The sequence below is a fragment of the Panicum virgatum genome, chromosome 9K (assembly GCF_016808335.1).
Source record: "Panicum virgatum strain AP13 chromosome 9K, P.virgatum_v5, whole genome shotgun sequence".
Taxonomy (NCBI): domain Eukaryota; kingdom Viridiplantae; phylum Streptophyta; class Magnoliopsida; order Poales; family Poaceae; genus Panicum; species Panicum virgatum.
In genome coordinates, this window is record NC_053144.1 from 66,810,350 (window position 1) to 66,827,795 (window position 17,446).

Here is a 17,446-nt window from a genome sequence, read left to right on the forward strand (position 1 = left end):
GCCAACTCTTGGCCAAGTGGGAAGCCCAGCTTCTCCAGCCTCTGTGTGTAACTAACCATCTTGATTACATGCGGACCCACTGCAGCGCCTTAGACACATTGAACCTTTCATTTCTGGTCTGAGTTTGAAACATGTCCTGAAGCGCCATGATCATATCGTGTGCCTCATGGTTTGTCTCGAACTGCATCTGTATGTCAGGTTCCATGCAAGCGAGCATAAGGCAGCTTACTTCAAGGTTGTTGTCACAAGTCTTTCTGTAAGCCATCTTTTCCTCAGCAGGTGCATCATCAGCATGCTCTTTTGGTAATGGGGTATCTAGAATATTTTCCTTCTTCTCTGCCCTGAGAACAATTCTCAGATTACGGATCCAATCCGCATAGTTAGTCCCATTCAGTTTGTCCTTCTCAAGGACCGAACGCAATGAAAAAGATTGGGTGTTATTGCGGACCATGATCTACAACAAAATAATAATGCAAAATACTAAGACAAAAGTATTCATGATGGAGTAAACGACATTAAACAATTTAATAGAATTTACTCCCACTAAAATCAATATCCCTCTGTTGATTCTTAGTGATTCAAGACCCACAACTAACGCGTTCACTAGTGAGCTTTTGAATCACCGCTAGAAGACGAGTTAGATCGGTAAGCAACTCTTGCTAATCATATCTCATATGACTCTTGTTGTTGGGTGACATCTCCATGTCTCGCTCCCAACCTTTATGCCCCAAGGCCCTTAACCGTTAAGATGACCTTGTCAAGCTCACCAACCCTTTATGCGTGCATGTATCCGATACAGCCTGTCTAGTCAAGGAAAACCAGTTTAGTTGGTAGGGCATGGTAGCTCGAAATTTGTGAGGGATCATTCTACTTCTACTATGACGCACGTAGTAGTAAAACGTCAAGAACGGCAAGCACATAATTTTGAATCAGTATGGTCCTTGTTCTCATGGTGATCTCCATCTCCATAGAACTTGTTCGCCATGTAGATCTCCATCTTCATGAAACTTGTTCATCATGTTGATATCCATCTCCATGTACATGAACACCATTCTTCATGTGATGAAAACTCCAAGAACTAGAACTTGCTATTACACCTAATAGCTAGTAAATAAAATTACATTCACGACTTGTATCATCACAGATTGGCACGCAGGCCATTATATCAAATGCAACAATTCATATGGCTCCGGCCGAATTGTCATAATCACGACACGTAAGTCATGAAATAATTACACACATGCATCATATACACATAGAGGTCATACCGATCACAAAACCTGCAAAACAGAGTTATGGGATTCCGACGTTCGAACTTAAATCGCCGAAAACTCTATCTTCTGGGATGAATTTCGCAAATCTAAATATCGCGAAAATAGCATTTCTGTTCTAAACCAATTCTAACTTTTTTGTAGATACAAATAGATATAAAATTCGCCTCAATCCGAGTCCGTATGCAAAAGTTATGACTATTTTACAGTAAAATATGCTTTTGCAACAAAACGGAATTCGCAGTAGATCCAATCTACTGCCCTATTCATCTCATGCATCTGGCTTATGCCCTAAGTTTCAATTCGACCAATCACATTGATCTCCAACCGCAGCGACCGGGTTTATGTGCATCACTTAACTCCGATGGCGGAAAACCGACCAGTAGGAGTATGTCGTTGCACAACCTTCGCAGCTAGTTTACGAAACTAGGTCATAGATAGATCTGAAACTACGCATCTCTCCATATGCGCATATCCGAATCTATAACGAGACAGCACTGGCTCTTGATACCGCTGTAGGAATATGGGGTAGCAGAAACAAAAATTTTCTACCACATAAATCAGGATTACTGCAGTTATAGATCACGGGATTACCACTAGACACGCGGTTGCGGAACTTCTGTAACGCGTCGGTGTAGTGCAGATGGAAGCCGGCAGTGCAGTTGCGTGAACCTCCTCTCGAACGGCTCGTCCTTGTGCAGCAGATGCGGCACCTCCAAGGTATCCACAAGTACGGGAAGAAGCGTCGCGATCCGGACTGCTAGATCCGCGAAGGCGACCTAGCGCTTGGCGCACAGGAGGGGCGGCACTATTCACAGCAGCTACTATTCACGGCCCCTTCTGTTTATATAGCCCCTTAGGTGGGCTACCTTGGGCCCCACCTTGGGCGCCCCCTTTTGGGCCTAAAAGGCCCATTAGTGCACCTAAACCCAGTCTAATTCGGATCTCATCCTTATCAGACTTCTTTCCCTTAAGTGTGTGACCCTATGGGCTCACATGCGAGTAGACATGGCCCGAGTACTCTTACTCGGCCCAATAGTAGACAGTGGCCTATAGCAAGACATGTCAACTCCTATACGCACACAAAGATCATATCAGACGAGCCGCCATAATATCATATACATACTGTTCCCTTTGCCTCACGATATTTGGTCTTGCTTGAAGCCGACCACTCTTTCTCGATTCTATGATTCAGAATTCTTGGTTAAATCTTAACCCTAGCATGGCCATACATTTCTTGATCCGAATCACTCGAGGGGCCGAGAGATATCTCTCTCTTGTAGAGATGGGCAAATCCCATCTTGACCGATTATGTCTCACAGCATGCTTATTGACAGATCCGAAAACCACCTTTATAACTACCCAGTTACAGTGCAGCGTTTGATGGCTCCTAAGTAAGTCGGTTCACATCTTGAGTACATATGACGATCTCAGGTTTTAGGACACAGCGTACATATTGTGAAATGAGAAGTCATCATCTCATGTTGGGTCAGTTCAATCTCATGTCTCACATGAGCCCACATTATTAGTTTGACATCCATATGTCCATGACTTGTGAAACGTAGTCAATCAACTAATACATGTGCTAGTCTAATATTCATGTGTGTCCTCACATGATCTCCGACTAGGAACATTTTAGAATATTCATACAAGTATAGAGTTTCACAAATACTTCACATAAGAATTAATCAATACAAGTTGTCATTCATGAATATTCAAGGTACACTTTATTAACCATGAATACAAGGAAATATGATTGCATCTAGGGCATATTTCCAATAGTATCCTTACTATTACACACCTATAGATTATAGTAGAATGTATATGCATCCATATTTTATTCAATATTCTTTTATATATCCAAGTTATGGTGCCTCTTAAAGACCGATTGTTGCTAGCAATAATCTGGTCAAAAGCAAACCTGATTGCAGCAAAGAGGGTGAGAAAGACATTAAGCAAGACAATAAGTATTTACAGCCGAGGTGGTGCCCTTCAGGCTTGTCTCACACCCAAAAGAGAAGGCTGCAGCGGATGCGCAAGAAGGAGTCTATGGAACAGCAAGCGGATATTGTACCAGCAAGGCCGACGACCATGAAGCAGCTATGGAGGCCTAAGCAAGTTGTTTCATCATCAGCTTGAAAAAGAAGCAAGATATGACCCATAAAATTTATCGCCCTTAGAACAAAATATGGCCGATGCATATTTATCATCGTCCTTCGACAATTTTGGTCCAGAGACTTGTTTTTTTGGCATGCTAGCATCACCAAAAAATAGGGGGGCATATGTTGACGACCAAAATTGGCACTGGTCGAACAGACCGGTCTGGACCATATAGCCGGTCTGGCAACACCGACCGGTCTGACCGGTACCTGGAATCCGAGTACAATTAGAACTCTTTGTAGATTTAGATCTGTAATTGGATTTCTTGCGGGATAAGTTCACCCCACCCTATAAATATAAAGGGTCACGGCCGATTAGGGTATCCAATCGATCAAATCAATATAACTTTTATCTTTTTACTTTTCTCTTGCCCTAGCTTTTCCAATCTACTATTTGTTGTTCCTCCGTCGTCTCTACGTCGATTGAGGGCGTTCTAGGTGGCCTGCCGACCCTAGAACAACCCTACGTGTGCCTGCCCCGACGGGTCTTCCCGGACTAACGTTCGTAGGTTTCGTCACCGTTCTGCCGGCGGCGACCGGTCTGACCGCTCCAAAGGACCGGTCTGACCGGTCTACGCATGAGGCGCTGCAGCGAGCTGTCTCTTCGCGCTGCACATTCGAGTGCGTTCGTGTGTTCATCCTGAAAGGCGTCAACAATCGCCATCCTCAAACTCTGGATGTTTTAGTTTCAGTGAGAACAAACAGACAGGAGGTGAAAGAGGAAGAAGACGACCTTGGATCGTTACGCCTTTTGGGCAATAATTCAGGCCCGAGTGGGATTAATGATCAGTCGCTGCCGGACCCACCATTGGAAAGACGAAAGAGATTCTCAGAGCCCATTTCTGACTCTGATTCCTCCCTGTGGCCATCATTAAGTCAACAAACTTGCCACAGTTGCCATGATCTTTCAGGAGGTGAGTCGTTTGCCGTCGTTCCCATGTGGCACGGTGCCAGCGCCCACTCCCACTCGCGCACCGGCCACGTACTGTGCGTCTGTGCCGAGTGTGACAGACCCGCCGAATTAAAATATTTAATTAAATGTAACCGCCATTATTTGATCGCATCAGTTGCATTATTTTAATAAAATATAACTTGACATGCTGTTTCCAATCCACAGACTGATCGAAACACACCAGAAATATCGCACGAAGGCGAGCGCAGAAGGTACCAGCATGACAAAATCTTACAAAATTAATAAATAATATTAAGACTTTTACAAAACAACTTTAAATTTAAAATTTCTAAAAGAGAAGATAGCAGCGGAAGAGAATCTAACTTACAGAGCATTTTTACAAGAGAATAAACAAAATAAACTAAATAAGTCGAGAACTACCGAGACGTGAAGACAAGGCGCCACATCGAGCCCACCGATGTGAAACACAGTTAGCTCCTATACCTGAAATAGAGTAAACAATAAACTCTGAGCAACTAATACTCAACAAGACTTACCCGGCCAGTGGGTATACTTAGCCCACATATCTCGACATGCAAGTTTTTTGGCTGGTGGTTGGTTTTGCAGAAAAAGCGCTAGAAGTGAATCCTTATTTTCCAAATTTTAGCTCCCATGTATACCAATAGATTTACTAATCATCTATGATTTGCAAATCTACTACAATCAAGATAAGCAAAACATTAATTAAATATCAGCATCCCTCAATGCATCTCATATCAATTTATTCCATTTCCTTTCTACGATGTGACCAAGAGATCAAGACTCTCGTAACCGCGGGACACGGTGAATCGATTCGATTTAACCTTACAAGGTGGACCTAACCAACACGGCACGCAAAAGCCCCGTCGAACCCTACGCACTAACATTTCCCCTCCCCGCCTCGAACTACAAGAACTAGCCCAACGACATATAGTCAGCCGAGTCCTACGTGAGACTACTAAAAGTAAACATATGCAATCCCTTTCTCCGCGGCCACTCGACTACCCTAGGAGTTGGGTGCGGGTTCCTGTACTTTCAAAGCAAAGCAGTACTCGGCTTACCGGTTTCGACTACCTTCTACTCCCGGCATGCGGTTAGTACAATTCAATCCCCGATCAGCACAGCCGACAACGGAACGGTCCTTAATCAACACAGATGGGGCTACACATTCCCCCATCCGGTCTCCCATCCCACACCTTCCAATTTGAATTTTAATACTCAAGTACTGAAACATAAATACTTCCTATTCTCGCGAGTGACCGGAGATCACCCGACTTCTACCGGAGCCTATTAAGCATAGCATTTCTATCGACCTATGCATACTAGTATAAACTCGAGATAACCCAAGGATAATGCAACTAGGGTTCCAAATAATTTCCTGAAACATAACGCACAATTAATAAATACATATAGTGAGTAATAAATTTAAAATACTAGGACATGCACCGGGGCTTGCCTGAGGATAACACTAAATTAGTATTAATTCTAGCAAGGCCTTGGATCCTTCCGACCATTGGGCCGGGTCTTCACGAATTCCCTCTCAATCCTTCTTCTCCGATCCGGGGCTTCACGGTCCATTCGTAGACGTCATTTTCGCTACGAGCTCTACATGTATGCATATGATATGCCAATTAAATGCACACGAAAATAAGTAACGCAATTATAATTTTACAAGCTCTACAAAGTAACTACGCCTGTCAGCCCTAATGCTACCGGTCAGACCGGTATCCCTGATCGGTCAGACCGGTCCTATATTGATACTGACTACACTACAGGTCAGACCGGTTCCTTCAACCGGTTAGACCGGTCCTAACCGAGCCATGACCTAAGTTTACACATTGCAAGCTACAGGTATCAAATTCTTTCTTTACTTATAATCAACCTCGAGGTGAATTCAAAGAAGAGATACATAGGAAGCTAAAACAGTTAGACAACTCTAAGGGATTATTTAAAAGGATAACCTTAATTGATTGGGAAATATGTTAGTTTAGTAATAATTCCTATTTAAGTATTAACTTTTCAAATAAGAAGCTAGTCCTTATTACTAAGACTATTTATTTAAGCCTACACATGATGAACTCAACAATTAAAAAGCTACAACCTACACGAGTCTAAACCAAGTTAACCAAACTAGTTTTATATTTTTAGCAAACTCCTAACTCCATTTATGAAATTAACAAGTTATATAAGTATTTATGTAGCATAATTAAAATCGTATATAAAAAGTTGCCAAATAATACATTTCATGGTTCTATCATATAGAGCATGAAATTACGAAGCTAAGAAAATTGGTTTTGTATTTTTCTGAATTTTCTGTCATTTTCTACATATTTTGCAATTACTGCTACACAGTGTTTATAGGAAGTTCCGACCCAGTCGAAGGAAGTCCCGACAACCGCCGGAAGTTTTAGGTAAGTTCCAATAAAGGGTGCTCGGTTTGCCCAAATTAATTCATAGAAAGTTCCGACAAAAGTGTAGGAAGTTCCGACAAGTACATTTTCAGCCAAAACAGAAATCGCCCAAAAACAAAAATCTTTTTCGGCAAAAAACTAACCCACCAAAATCTAAACCCTTTTAGATCCTAGTTGAGAGATACGTATAGAGATGATTGACCCAAAGAAATCACTTAGAACCTCCTGGAAAGATAGATCGGGCCGGCACAAGTTGAAGTACCTTGAACGAGCTTTTCTCCGCGCGAAGAACTTGAAATCCAAGGCTTCTCGCGGAGGAACATGTGGAGAAGAAGGTGTTCCTTGTCATCTTGAAGTCTTCTTGGCCTTGAGCTCAAGTTGGGGTGGAGATTTGGGGTTTAGGGCTCTAGAGAGAGGAAGAGCACTTGAGGGAGAGAGAGAGCTCGTGAGGGAGGGAGAGGGAGAGTGACGTGAGAGAGTGAGGGTGAGCTGGTGAGGGAGAGAGAAATAGAGTGGTTATAATATTTGTGGGTCATACATGTCGTGTAGGTTCGACCGGTCAGACCGGTTGTTCTGACCGGTTAGACTGGTAAACTGACAAGAACAAATTTTGGTTTAGTGATTTTGTCGTGTGGATTTGAATCTAATGGCCGTCATTAATTTAGTTATAGAGGATTAACACCTGGGTGTTACACCGAGGCGCTCGGCGTACGATGTTGATCCGCGCCTCTAGTTTCCCAGCGTCGTCAGGTCTGCACGTACGTGCTTGCCCCGCCTGGCCGTCGTCGTCCTCGGGGCGCTGCTGGCCAAGAACGCCCCGCGCGTCGTCCATGTGGCCAGGGGCCCTGAGCTGCCATGTGTTTTCGCGGTGCGGCTCAGGGCCTGGCGTTGCTGTGGCGGAGGACGCAGCGACGGTGTGGCGTGAGCTGTTTGATTGTAGTTGTGGATGTCAGTAGCAACCGCTTTGGACCTACCTGAACCAGACGCGGGGGAAGAGGCCCCAGCCTTTTTTTCGTGACAGGAGCTCCAGTGCAAGCTCTTGGAGTGGATGCAGGAGAATCTGTCCCTGCTTCTAGAAATGCAAAGAAAGAAACCCATTGCCACCGCTTCTCCCTAGTTCTGACAAAAATGGAAGGCATTCTGAATTTGAAGAAAAAGGCATTGCATTTGACTGTTTTGCATCATCAGACAACATCTCGATCATGAGTTTCCTCTTTCCATAGGGCCAGTGACAGTCTTGCCTGCTAGTCCATATCTAAAGAACAAGATCGATGGATGTTAGCTGCGACGCTAGTGCGATTTTAACATGCTTTGATTTCAGAAGGACAAGTTCCATCGCAATGCTTATGCTTATATCTCGAAAATGACTTGTGAGCTGTTCTGTGCCCACACGTCGTCGTATCAATTTCAGTCCATGGTAGGTGCTCCAATTTCGCAGCACGGAGACGTGGATGTAGAATGATGGCCGTCGTGATGAACAGTGACGAGATTCTGTTGGTGGAGAAAAGAGATGCAAATCTCTGGCAGAGGCTGCAGTTTGCTCACTTGCTCAGGCCCAGATGAGCAGGGAATGTGCTGACGCAAAGCATGGGTCTACAGGAGTAGCCACTAATTGATTATCCATCATTTCTCTCTCAATTATGCAGCCGACAAACGCAATTGCAGGCGATCCAGGGATGCTTATTTGTGTCCGGAGTCAAGTGTCCAGCTCCTGTTTCGCAACTGCATGATATAGTCTATTCTCCATTTCTCCTATAGGGCTGACCTCTGAATAATCTGGTGGCCACTGAATCTGTCCTCTGCGCTAGAAACCACTTTAAGTGGCACGATCTGCAGCCAACTGCAATAATGCAACCCAAAAGAGGGATTTATTCCTTAAGACGTATCTGAATATCGGGACAGTGGGTGTTGCTTCACTGATGATATGCTGCACATCGTATCTGAACTAAAATCCTTATTAGCACGTATATATTCCAGCTGAAAAACATCAAGAATGTTTGGAAATATTTTCAGTTATCAGAAGAGTGCTGCTAAGTAGACTGGAGAAAAGAGCTAGCCTCTATCTGATTTATTTCATATGGGCAAGCAATGTAGGTTGCCAATAACAACGTTGACATTGTTTCAAGTCCAGAGTTTCTGAACAATCATATTCAGAGAAATATCACTGCTTTTCTTTTTCAAGTAACCTGTATCTTTGTCACTGCTCTTGTTCCTTTCGCTCCTTTATTTTTGACCTGTCAAGGAAAACCACGCCCGTTCAAGCATATCCGGGGAAGGCTATACTCATTAGTTACTACTCCAACACTTCCCTGTCTATCTTTCACTTTTCCATTATGGAACATTCAAGTAAAATTGATGGTTTCGTGTGAGGAGACATTTTGTCCACATAACCTCAAATTTGCAGTGGCATAACCTTTATCTCCTCGAGTCGTGCATTGCCAACCGATGTAGAATTTGAGCCTGTAGTAGGTGAAGGAATACTCCATTGGCTAGTCGTTGATGGCTCTTTTCGTTTGCAGGGACAGATGCACCTTGAGGATCAGAGGATGTTATTTAGTAAGGACCAACTTTATTGTGGATCAGGATAATATATTGAGATGACATGTCCTTACTAAAAGTATTTTATCTGCATAACAATCTGTCTGAGGTAGGTTGTATCTGGTCAAGATGGATATGCAGAACTGCATGCATTGTTCATATTCGAGCTGATATTTTTCTCAGAGATAAAACTGAAGATGTGGTAGCAACTAGCAACTAGTAATCCATGAAAATGATTAACCTTTAATATGACGCTAGTTACCCAACAAACTTTTCATGAAAAACTCAGAATGGCACGCCAACTGAACGCGCAAAAGTACATCTCCGAAGTGAAAAATGTTCCATTTTTTTCCTTTTGTTCAGGAAGGCAGAACTGTTCCTCCCTTTGCATTTCTTTTTTTTCTGCCACTCAGATAACATCTCAAACGATTCGCATTCTCCCTGGAAACTGACATCTACCCGGAGCACGGCCGGGGATTGAAAGAATCCAATCTCCGCACCGTGCCTACCGCATCCGGCGAAACTTTTTCTGAAGTTAACCTGAAAGCCACAACACCAAGGCGCGGAGATTGCTGCATCACATATCCATATACACAACTACCGTAACGTGTCTGCGCATAAATCGCTGTCTCGGTATATTCGTCTGAACTTCACCACATGCTCGTTCCCACTCCTCCGTGGAGACGCGAACCTGCACTTGTTTAAGAACGGCTGCGGAATTCTGATCCAGATATGCTTGAAAAATGTGTCACTTTTTCGCGCCATTTCTGTTCGTCCAGGAGATGCATCCATCTCAGCTACCGGAACGCTACTTGTCCGAATTTGTATGGAGGAGAATATCTTGTGGGCCTCGTACGTGGATAGATAGGATCGGTCGAAAATGATGGGGAAAATATGTTTTATACATCATCTGGAGCATGAAGAAGAGATTGGACCATAAAAAGATGGCCTATTTCGGCTTGTCAGGGAAAACTCTAAATTTTCTGAGGTCAGAGACGCAGCAGATTCCAGTTCCACAACACAGTTTTGGCGTGCTTGCTCACCGCAGGTCGTCCAGCTGGTACTCCCTGATATGGTCCAAGTCAAAGTGGACACTTGTTCAGCTCGCACGGCTTGTCAGGTTTCGGCAGTTTGAACTCTGACGAAGGAGAGATTAGAACCGAATTCGATTACCAGCTATGAATGATTGCAGGTTTGAAGAAGAATTCGGACTCGGCGTTTCGACCTGCTGGAGTCAATCGGTAGTCGTGTGCAAAGCCGTCGCGCACTTGTACACCCCTAACTAATTAACCACACCCAGCAAAGCTGGATCACTAGTGCCCCGCTGCTTCTGGCAAGGCTGCCGTTGTGGCGGCACTGGCACTGTTATGCGAATGTCCGATCAAGCAGACGCACTTGTAGCGTCGTAGCATCCATCAGGATTCTGGAAGCCTCCGGCCTAGCTTGAACCGATGCCGTGTCTCCGGTCGCTGTACGAGCAGTTCAAGAATCTTCGTCCCTGCACAATGATCGTCCGTCTATCAGATTTATATTTGTACCGACCCGAAAGTTAGCGTATAATGGAAGGTGAGAGCCAGACAGGGTTGGCAGGAAACTTCCAAATCTGTACAGAGATAGGAAGATCATTGGGCAGGTCTTGTAAGACCAGTCAGACTCAAGACTCACACATCTCTGTCAAATAAAACACCACTCTGATCTGGCCCTCATACATGAATCCCGCACGCACAATAATTGTACTCCCTCAGTCCCAAAAAGAATGTAAATCTCGCTTCCCGAGGAGTCAAACAATTTCAAGTTACCAAGTTAAGTAGCAATTCAATCAATACTGCCGTGTCAGTACGTTGCTGCCTGCTGCTTGGTGGTGGATGCATCAGACATTCAGACTCTATCTTCAGCGACTAGTGCTGTGAGTGTTCCCGGCACACATGCATCTCACATGGAACATGGCACGTGTGCATCACACTCATCTCGTACTAGCTACTCGAGAGGTCAACGGCTCGGTGCATCTCTTGCCCCGCTGATAAGCTGATACGCGTCTAATGACCTCCTCGGTGGTGTACGCGCTGGCTGCATATATGCTCTCGATCTGTAACGGGAGGAGCGATCATGATGGGATCGGCATCTCGTCTCACCTTCACACAAATTGTGTTTGCGGAAAAGTTTGAATTATTAGTACTGTAGCATATTTATTATTATTTGACAATTAATGCCTAGTAATGGACTAATTATACTGTGTAATTAGTTATTTTTTTAATCGGAAACACAATGAGGGAGACCCCCACTGTGAGAAAAAAAAATTATTAAAGAAAAGAGAAGGTCACCACGAGAAACACAAAAGCTATTTACAAACACCAGTTAGGCTGTACAAAGTTAGAGGAGCGATTGCAAAAGGGAGCTATGAGTACAAGAAGGCTATACAGGTAAGTTGACCCAGGAGAGGAAAGGAATTTTGAGGGATTCCTTCATTCTGTGAGCTTGATTCATCCTTGAAGTTGTTCTTCCATCTGTTGAAGCTGATCGGGGTATTTTCAAAAATGAATCCATTTCTTTATTTCTAGATTTGCCAGGCTGTAATAATGAAGATTTTCATGAATTAGTTGTTTTTTAACTACATTTAATGTTCGATACTGTAGAAAATTTTATCGGAACTAAACATGGCAATATCGATATCGCGATCGTATGTGGCTTGCAGAATACGTAAGCTAGATGCTTCACACCGACCCGAGCGCATCCGTATATTCTCTCTTTAAAAAAACAAGATTACACAGCCGAAGGAGTACATGCATGTATATATACGTCTACATATACATGATCTGTTGTATTGGCTATAGCAGTCCAATAGACGACTAGTATACATGGATGTCCGGATGTGTATGCATACCCTCAATTATTTAGTAGCTTGGGCCCAGTGGGCACATAGTACAGAATGCAATGCCTGCGCGCGTGTGGTCAATGATTCTGATCAGGATGGACGCGGGGAATTGCGCGCGTGTGGGCCTTGTTTTGTTGGTGCTAAATTTCTAGCACCAATGAATAGTAAACAACTTTGACTGTTAATTATAGTGTCAAACAAAGTCAGTTTACAAAATCAACTTCAGACCCCTGCGCTATGACCCTGAAGAATCTAATGAGGCTTTTGACCACGCGATTAGAGGATGATACTGTAGCATCACTGTAGCAAATCATCGATTAATTACCGTCATTATATTCGTCGCGAAAAGTTACACTCATCCCTAAAAAAATTTTGCAATTTGACTTCATTTAGTGTTTCATGCATGCGAGATTCTTTTTTCGGAAAGTGTGTGTGCTAGAAAACTAGCATTGCCAAACAAGGCCGTGGTCTCTGATGAATCCGTGAGAGGTCAAGACAAGGCCGCATCCGCATGCGAGTCCAAGTGCGCCCGGCGGCTAGCTCACTGTAGCCACTAGCCAGTCTGCACAAAAGCAGTAGCTTGCTAGCGATGATCAAATCAGCATCAGCATCAGCCAGATCACGCAAGTCCGAGCAAGCTACTGCGAATCGTTCGTTGGACGAGAGCGTGTGAGCTGCGACTGCGAGGTGGTAGAATTTGGGGAAGCAGCCACTCAGTCAGGGTGCCTGTAGTTTCAGAACGGTGAACACGTGTTGATGCGCCGGTCAAATCTCTCGTCCACACGCAAATTGGTTGCTGTCAGAGTGACGTCGACGCGCATTTTTGCACCTTAGACTGTCTCCAACAAGCCAACCCAAATACGAGACCCATTCGTGTGTTTGGATCAACCCAAATACGAGACCCATTCGTGTGTTTGGATCGCGGGCAGAAGAGAGGTCACACAACGCAAAATCTCCGGTCTCCAACAGCCGCAACGCAAAACGCGCACGCGCAGCTCCGGCTGTCCCCTTCTAGTGGGCCCGACTCGGCTCTGTGGAGACGCAAAAGGACGGACGGAGCACGCTAACATGTGTCGCGCATCGGCTCGGACCCAAAATGGGTCACTTGTTTGCGTCGCCTGTTGGAGGGTGTTTTGCCACCCAAAAACACTGTGCCGCACCCATTTTTAGGTTTGGGTCTCGTTTTTGGAGATAGTCTAGTATCAATCTAGTGCTTTACTTCTTTTCAACTCCCCGGTAAATAAACGTGCTTGATCACTCAGTGCCGTAAATCCGTCAGTTCTAAATAAAGCGAACACAAATCCATACCGTATATACGTACTGTTGTCTACCATGCATAAGAAAAAGGGGAAGATGTAGACATCCAGCTGTTAGCCGTTAGCTTATAGATGTATAATACAGTGTTGCACATGTACTGTTGTCACCCTCACGTACATAAGCGTGCATGCAAGTAGTTCGCGCCCACGAAAAACCTGACGTCACGCACCCGCAAAAGAAAAAAGGGGAAGGAAAACCTGACGTCACGACAAGCTGCACACAAAGATCTCGCTGTTGTTTAGGTGAATGTCACGCTGTCACGGTTCCAAGAACACGGGATCAAGTAGCTGGTAGCTAGGCTAGCTGCGGTTTATGTCACGACTCGAAAAATTTAAACATGATTAACATGTTAACAACATCATCATGAGCATCATTAAGGCATAAAGGAGCATCATGTGCACGTGTGCTTTGTTTTGAATTCAATTTGGTGTATGTATGATTATGTGCTTGTTAAGAAAGTTTAAATTTTGTTATGCAACTTGGCCCCCAAAAATTTTATTTAAATACTAGATTTCGAATGTTGATTCAAAAATATTTTTGCAGGATTTTATAATCTTTGAACGGAGCTACAAAATTCTAGGAAATTTCAAAAGTAGTTTCGTTGTTCTTTTTTCTGCGACCAAATTACAAAAGATTTTTGAGTGGTTCTTGTTGAATTATGTTCTTAGTGATTTTATCTATCTCTAGTAAAAATTTGGTGAATTTTTGAGCCTGGTAACATCTTCGTTTTGAATATCAAACTTGAACCGTTTCTTTTCCTCACCCGGGCCCACCTGTCATCCTCACCGTCTCCTCCTCCCTGCTCTGCCTCGGCGAGTCGCGCACGAATCATGGCGCGCCGCACGTCTCCACCGCCGTCGGCCATCCTCGCGCCACGCACCGGCCATCCTCATGTGCCGTGCCGCCCTCTCACTCCTCTCCTCGCCCTTGAAGCCGACCGGCCATGCTCCCCTCAAACCCTAGCCCCATTTGTTCCCCAATCCACCATTGCCACCGCCACCCCGAGCTCCGTTGCCGCCGTCTATTCGCCTCCTTCGGTGAGTGCCGCGCCAATTCCTCGCATGGGGAGCTTCCCCTCGTCGTCCTCCTTCGATTCCCCTCTTCACCCGGCCCTTCCCTCGTCGTGCAGGGCTGCCGCCGCACCACTCCGCCCGCCGCCGCCCAACGCCGCCGCGCCGCCCGTCCATCGCTGCTCCCCGGCCGCGCTGTCACCGGTGAGCCTTGCTGACTTCGGGACCGCGTGGTGCGCGCGCTCTACCGCCCTGCTCCGGCCTCGCCTCGACGCGCCACTGTCCGCCGGCGCAGCCGCGTCGCGCACGTCGCGCCGCGCGCGCGGACCGTGCCATGGGCGCACTCGCACCCCTGGTCAAGGCCACCTGGCCTGCCTTGACTTGGCCAGGGGAGCCGCCTGCACCCTGGGCCCACTAGTCAGTGGCTGGTGCGCTGTCCCTTGGGTGGATCTAGTGTTTTGTCGAGTTTTCATTGTGTAGTAATCTTGCTTAATGCGTAGAAAATTGTATAGACCTTGAAAAAATACGAAACTTATTTTGTTGGGTTCGTATCGCTTAGATCTATTTAGAAAAATATTGTTTTGCATGTTTTTTGCTGTAGATTTATCTATAGTTTTATCTTGCAAAAATGATTAAAATGCTTAGTTATTTGTATATTACTCTAAAAATGCCAAACAAAATTTTGCTAGACTCCTTGTGAAGTGTAACTTCTAATGGTGCAATTTGTTCATATGTTTCCCTGCTGTTTGTTAAGGTCTTAGCGTGTTTTCTTATGCTCTGTCTGAAAATGGTTTAATATAGAATTTTTTTAGCTTTGTATTCATTCATATTATCTATGATAATTTTTTTTGGATTTGTTTAGTTAAGTTTGCATGCCTTTTCTGATTTATCTTGTTTAGAATAGCTGAAATTTAATATATTTATGATTAATTATAGAAAAATGTTTTTGCTGCGAAAACAAATTTATTGGGTTCCTTGCAATGTCCCCTGCATGCCCAATTTAATTTGTAATTTATGCTTGCTGTGTAAGCCATGTCTTTTAATTCTTATCTTGACTTTAGGATTGTTATGCATTAGTGTTGTTGTCTATCGCGTGCGTTGCGATCATGTGCCTTTACATAGTGCTTCATCCATGTTTCATTCATAGCATGTCATTTCATGTCACCGCATCATACTAATTCGTGCATCTCATTCATACATTATAGTGACTGAATCGTCCGAAGTCGAACCCGTGGAGCCCACCGAGTCCGTTGAGTCTGAACCCGGAGTCCAATTCGTTGTCGAGCCCGAAACTAACCAATGCAAGCAGCTAAGCATGATTCCTTGCTTCTATTTAATCTGAGTTATTTAGTTATCTCACCGGGTAATGTTGGGTTATATAGCACGTATGTATTGTATTCTTGTACCTAGTTTCTTGCATTACCTTCCTTGAATTATTATCCCTGTTCTTGGCACCTGTTAGTCAATTAATTACTTAACTTGAGTAGATGCTTAGCCCTACTTAGAATACTTATATCGCTTGCTAGGAAGGAATGTCTTGGAGTATCGCACTTACCGATAATCTTTGTTTGCACTGGTTCGTTGGGGTAATGTTGGAGTGGTAGTATCGAGATTCGAGCGGAATGGTAGGGCCGAGAGAAGAAGTCACTTGGGCATAGTCCGCTTGAATCGTTTAAGGACCGTCCGTGAATGCCATTGGCTTTGAGCAACTTTCTGTGCTACCACATATCCAATATAATGGTATGGATGAGCCAATTACCTTCTTGACTTGATTTGACTTTTGATGCGCAGTCCTAGATACGTGGCCAAGGGGCTATGTAGAAAGGCTTAAGAGTGTTCCCGGTGGATCTAAATAACTCTCCGCGTAAGCTAGGCGTGAAGTTCAATGGTCGAGCCTGGTTGGAAACGGTTGACGTGAGTACCCCTTGCCCGACGTGATCAGTTGGGTGAGCCGCATGGTCCTCGCATCGTGTGGGTAAAGTAGTACACCCTTACAAGATTTTAATCAATTTGAATTGCCGCGCTCTCGGTTTTGAGCAAGCTCTTGGTTCGTCGAATTTCTCGTAGAGAGTTTCGGTATGGTTGACTTTGGTTCATGTCTCATCTATGATCATTTATATTTCATATTATGCCTTTAACCAACTAAAATTATCTGGGGTTGGACAACAATAATTAATTCTGCTAGGTGTTAAGTTAGAGAGCTTATACCTATGCAATAATTATTTAACCTTAAAATCTTATTTGTTGAGCCTGTGCATGATCCTTATTTAACTATTTGTGTAAATCTTGTGAGTACCTTTGTACTCAGGTTGCTTTCTAAATCTAGCTGTAAGTGGTGTTCGGCCACTTCTACCCCGTTGATCCAAAAGCGGGGGGAGGAGTAGGACGTCGTGACTGTGATGATGTTCATGAGCAATGCATCATTATCTTAGTATGTCTTTATCGTAGTCGAGCTCCGTGAGAGCATGTAAATGTAATAAATTTTAAGTTTCTGTTTAATATGGCTTTCGTGAGCCCAAGACTTGTAATGGAAGTTAGTTTGAACCCTCCCATATCGAATCTGTATTGAATTTTGGTATTGTAAAACTGCTCTTGTGGTTCATCGGCACTGTGTATGCGATTGTATAACGGTACGTGTGCTTAATTCTGGCAGTTGACAAACACGTACCGGGACTACCGGATTTGATGTTATTTTGGACGGATGACGTGTCGGTTATTCATGTCTCTAGATGTAAGATAACACGTGGCACGCTCTCCGACCAGCACGTGTTAACTTTCATCTAAATGATAATGACCTACAGTTTATTTAAAATAATATTAAATTAGGCGGTTTTTACAGTTTACTTGCTCATAAATCAGGAAATGCCACGGCCGGAGGAACGCCTCGCGCACGCGCGTTTCTCACCCAAGAACTCGTCGCCGAATCGGCGGCCGATC